This window comes from Monopterus albus, unplaced genomic scaffold, assembly GCF_001952655.1.
Source record: "Monopterus albus unplaced genomic scaffold, M_albus_1.0 scaffold51.1, whole genome shotgun sequence".
Taxonomy (NCBI): domain Eukaryota; kingdom Metazoa; phylum Chordata; class Actinopteri; order Synbranchiformes; family Synbranchidae; genus Monopterus; species Monopterus albus.
In genome coordinates this window covers 5,322,464-5,327,865 of record NW_018127931.1, presented here as the reverse complement: position 1 = coordinate 5,327,865, position 5,402 = coordinate 5,322,464, and the positions used below count along the sequence as shown (strand labels likewise).

The window sequence follows — 5,402 nt, the reverse complement described above, 5'->3', positions numbered from 1 at the left end:
GGGGAGGCGAGGACCCGTGTGAGTTCGCCTTTCACAAAGGTTCCCGAACCCGCCAGCGGGGGCCTGTGTCGGACCGAGGCCACGCGCAAACTGGGGGGCGGAAACCCTGTGAGGTCGCCTCTCACAAAGGTTCCCAACCCCGCCAGCGGGGGCTTGTATCAGCATACTACTATATAAAATGTAATTAAAGCAAATAAAATTATACTGACCATTTCCAAATATTCATATGTCATTACGCCCCCACCTCCTCTCTTCTGCCATCTGCTTATTTCTGTTCCTTTTTCTCCTCTATTCATATCTCTTTTTGGTGTCTCCTCTCCTCCATACTCCTGAAAAGAAACAAATATAAGACAAAATGGAATATTTAGAAATTCATATGAAGTGGGAACCGATGACTACATAAAATCGTTAACGTCATTAGACCAACTGATATTTACCGTGCACATGAAAGGTCTTACACTTCATCCTGCCCTCCATCACTTCCTCTCTCCTCACTCTGAAAGATAAATAGAAGACCAGAGGAGCTGTAGCTCAGGTTTTAAAAAACTAAGGCACAGATGATTGGTTCATGACTACTATATAAAATGTAATTAAAGCCAATAAAATTATACTTACCCGTTCGGGATGTTAAGATGTCATTATGCACCCAACTCATTGCCTCTCCTCTTCTCTACCTGTTTCTTAATTCCTTTTGCTCGCCTTTTCATGTTATTTCTATACGATTATCAAAATAGTTGTACACTTACTTTGACCTGTAAAGAGAGATGGTATTCTCAAGGGTTTTAGTTTTTGAGATATCCAAAGTAATCTGTTGGTAGCTCACATTTCTTTTAGAGATCACAGTCGCGAGCCTCGCATATTGCTGAATACGTAGCATAATTAAAAATCGCACCTGTCCTGTTGAATGCATCTGGTCACGTTCTGGTCGTGTATTGGCCAGGCTGGAGCAGTTCTATGGAACATGCAAATTTATACAGGGAAGCCAGAGGGAGGAGCCCCTGAGAAAAATCAGGGGACATGGGTTGTTCTTGATTTGATGCAGGGCCTCAGTGGGCACAACATCATTTGTGATAATTTTTTCACTACATACAGCCTGGGACAGGAACTTCTCAAAAGAAAGCTGACAATGGTTGGCACAATTAGAAAAAACAGGACTGAGCTCCCACCTCAGCTTCTAATTGTAAAGAACAGACCAGTCCATTCCACCACTCACCCACTCCACTCCACCTCTGTGTTTATGGCTAACACTGCCCTCATATCCTACATACCCAAAAAGGGCAAAAATGTGATGCTTATGAGCACTCTTCATAGGGATGGGAGAATCAGCGGCCGGGAGGACCACAAACCAATACTTGACTACAAAGCCACCAAAGGAGGGGTTGACAATCTTGACAAGCTGCTATCCTGCTACAGCTGCCAAAGAAGAACATTACGGTGGCCACTTGTGATTTTATTCAACATCCAAGCTGTTTCGGCATACAACGCCTTCGTAATCTGGATGGCACTTAACCCGAACTGGAAACAGAAGAAGCTCCAAAGAAGATGTCTTTTTCGGGAGGAACTAGGCAAGGCACTAGTGACACCGCACACACAGAGAAGACATGTGCCCAGGAACCCAGCTTCTCTTGCCATTGTTAGGAGGAAACAGGAGGATCCTGGAGGATCCTGCTGTCCCACCTGCAGGACCCACACAACCACAACCTCCAGCAGCCACTGGCAAAAAGAGGAAGCACTGCAAAGTGTGTGGACCCTAAAAGAACTCCAAGACACAGACCACATGCACCAACTGCAAAAAGTACATCTGCGGTGCACATACTCTGAAATTCTGTCTCTGTCCATTGTGTGCTGTGTAGAAAGGCAGGCCCATCCACATACACAGTCCAGTGTCAGAATTATTTGAGAGATGCATTTTTCAGAGGTACTGCTTTTCAATGAGAGTGAATAAAATGTTTTATACTTTTGGTACTGTTAACCAATTGTTGTAAATAATTGCATTTGTTCTAAGATGCATTGTTGAGGTCAAGGTCACAGGTCAAAGTGTTTGTCATATGCACAGTTAGGAAACGTGTTTCACTGTACAATGAAATTCTTACTTTGCTGTCCATTTCAATTTTTATCTGAATTTATGCTGCCAAAGTGCATCCTATGCTTCTTTTTCACCCCACAAATACTGCTCCAAAATCATCCACAAGGTGCTGTCTAGCTCCCCTGGTGAACCACAGACCTCCAGGGGACCCTGTGCTTCGATCTCACCCACCCCAGAAACAGTGTTCCATAGACATACAAAATGCGCTGGCTAGTACCCCAGAAATAGTCCTCCATATACAGCCACAAGATGCTGCATAGCTCCCCTGGTGAACCACAGACCTCCAGGGATCCCTGCACACTGATGCTTTACAGCATCCACAATTATTGGTCAAACTGAGATGTGTCATGTAATTTATGTGTGAAAGAGCGACTTCCAAAACTACCTATATGACTGTAATAATCTCCAAACCTCTGAAACACCACAAAACATTACCAGCCTCACTCTAGAAAGTAAGTAACACAGAAATTTCCTGAAATGATATCGAAAGCAGTTTGCCGCGAACACAGTGCAGTCAGGAAGTATCTGTCTGTACACATTCATCAGATCTTTCCCAACAATAAGGACTGCAACAAATATATGAGTAAGTAAGAATGTCAGTAAGAATGTTTTCTATTTAAAAAAAAATGAGCATCATTACGTAACAGACCTGTATCTGATTAGGAAGATCCCTGTTATTTTAGAATTTATGACTGAACACATTATGTTCAGTGTAACTGACTATACAATTCAAGATTCTTCTATATTACGTTTAAACAAATATAACATTGCAATGTTTTTTCACACTTTTCCTTTTGTTCTCGGTGTGTAGACATGGCAACTGCAAGCAATATCCTCTCTGAAAAGCAGATTCAGTGCTGCATCTGTCTGGATGTGTTCACTGATCCAGTCACCACACCATGTGGACACAACTTCTGTAAGAACTGCATCACAGAACATTGGAATATTAATGTCCGGTGCCATTGTCCTATGTGTAATAAGCTTTTCCCAGTAGGCCAGAGTTGCTTGTCAACACTTTGTTATCTGAGATGGTTGCTCAGTTCAGACAGCTGAGCATGAAGGAAATCATCAGCTGCTCAGAGCAACAACAAGTCAAACCAGGACAAGTTCTCTGTGATGTCTGCACTCAAATTAAAGTGAAGGCCCTGAAATCCTGCCTGGTGTGTTTGGCTTCCTACTGTGAGACTCACCTGGAGCCTCATCAGAGAATCCCAGGCTGGAACAAACATATGCTGATTGAACCTGAGAAGAACCTGGAAGGAAGGATCTGTAAGAAGCATGAGAGACCTCTGGAACTGTTCTGCAAGGCTGAGCAGATATGTGTGTGTAGGTTCTGCATTGAGTCAAACCACAAGAAGCATCATATTGTCTCTTTGTTTGATGAATATGAAGAAAAAAAAGCTAAACTTGGTAAGACAGAGGATAAAAATCAGCAGTTGATCCAGGAGAGACAACTGACAATTCAGGAGCTAAAACACTCAGTGGAGCTGAGCAAGGAAGATGGACACAGAGAACTAGCAGACAGTGTTCAGGTCTTTGCTAATATGATGCAGGCTGTTGAGGAGGTGCTGGCTCAGCTCATTGACACAATTGAAGAAAAGCACAAAATAACAGAACACGGCCAAAGGCCACATCAAAGAGCTAGAGATAGAAATCTCTGAGCTGACAAAGAGATGCTCTGAGCTGGAGCAGTTACCACACACTGATGACTACCTCCAGTTCCTCCAATGCTTCCCATCCTTGAACATGGTTCCAGCCAAAGACTGGACTGAGGTGAGAGTCCAGTCATCATACAAGAGGATTGCAAGGTGAGCTGTGGCTCAGCTGGAGAAGAGAGCCTGTGAAGCAATGAAGAGACTGCTTGAGGCCGAGCTGAAGGTCCAGCAGTATGCAGTGAATGACTCTCAATCCCGAAACAGCACACTCTAAACTCATCCTGTCTGATGAAACAAGTAACTCATGGTAATGGAAAACAGAATCTTCCAGACAACCCAGAGAGATTTAACTCATGTTGTGGTGTTTTAGGAAACCAGAGTTTCTCTTCAGGAACATTTTATTATGAGGTTCAGGTTAAAGACAAGACAGAGTGGACTTTAGGAGTGGTCAGACAGTCAATAAACCGGAAGGGAGAAATTAAAGTTTGCCCCAGGAATGGCTACTGCACTGTGTGGTTGAGAAATGGAAATGTGTATCATGCTAACACCAGCCTTCCTGTCTGTCTCTCACTGAAGTCAAGGCCTCAAAAGGTGGGGCTGTTTGTGAATTATGAGGAGGGTTTGGTCTCATTTTATGATGTAGATGCTTATCTACTCCTTTAGTGGCTGTAAGTTCAGAGAGAAACTCTATCCATACTTCAGTCCATGTCTCAGTGATGGTGGAAAAAATGCTACCCCTCTGATTATCGCTCCTGTCAAAAACACATATTTGACCAATGAGTCGATTTTCTGAAGAATGTCCTTGTTAAGCACTGTTAACACCACAATAAATTCAGCTCTTTGTATGGAAATTCAAATCTTGCTTGGTTTAATTTATAACCAAGTCAATCTAGACCAGGGGTGTCAAACGCATTTTAGTTCAGGGGCCGCCGCATACAGCCTAATTTGATGTTAAGTGGGCCGGACCATTAAAATCATAGCATAGCTCATCATCATAGCTCATCACACCTATAAATAACAATAAATTCACGTTTGCCCCTTTGTTTTAGTGGAAAGAAGTACAATCACATTAGGACTTGTTTTTTTATTTAATAAAACAAACAACTGTACATCATCTTGATTTTAACAAAGCAAAATAAGCTTCTGAGCTTCTATAACATAAATGTGAATGATGTTTAATGAGTAAAAATAAAGTTTGTTTGTTTGGTGCCAACTTGATGGTGTAATGTGGTGTTTTCTTTGTGTTTTATGTCTGGTCTTAACTTTTTATTTCACTTATGTAATTATATTTGTAATACAAAAGTGAATTAGTGTTTTATTTTGCATTCTCAGACTTTTGGTTTTGACCATATTGTTAGAAATTAACCCGTTCTTTTGTTGGAAGCACGAGAAGTGACGACAGGAGAGGACTGTTTAAAATCAGCAGAAAGTTTACTGAATGTCTGATCACAGGTAGGCCTTACAGTGCTGGGATCAGAGAGACAGAGCTCCCGCAGGAGTTCCATCCACTGACCCCGAATTAAGGTCTTACAATACATTTTATCTTCTTGGGCTGCTCTGCACTCAACAAAGGTACAACAATTCATGCATTGTAATCCTATTGGTCATTTGGTGAGCAGGAGCTCACACCTCCTTGCTGGAATGTGATCTACACCAGGTGT

At 42.3% G+C, this 5,402-nt stretch overlaps 1 pseudogene; it reads left to right on the top strand.

Moving 5' to 3' along the window:
* The first annotated feature begins 2,899 nt into the window (after window positions 1-2,899).
* Window positions 2,900-4,765, top strand: LOC109960963 (nuclear factor 7, ovary-like; annotated as a pseudogene).
* The last annotated feature ends 637 nt before the right edge of the window (window positions 4,766-5,402 follow it).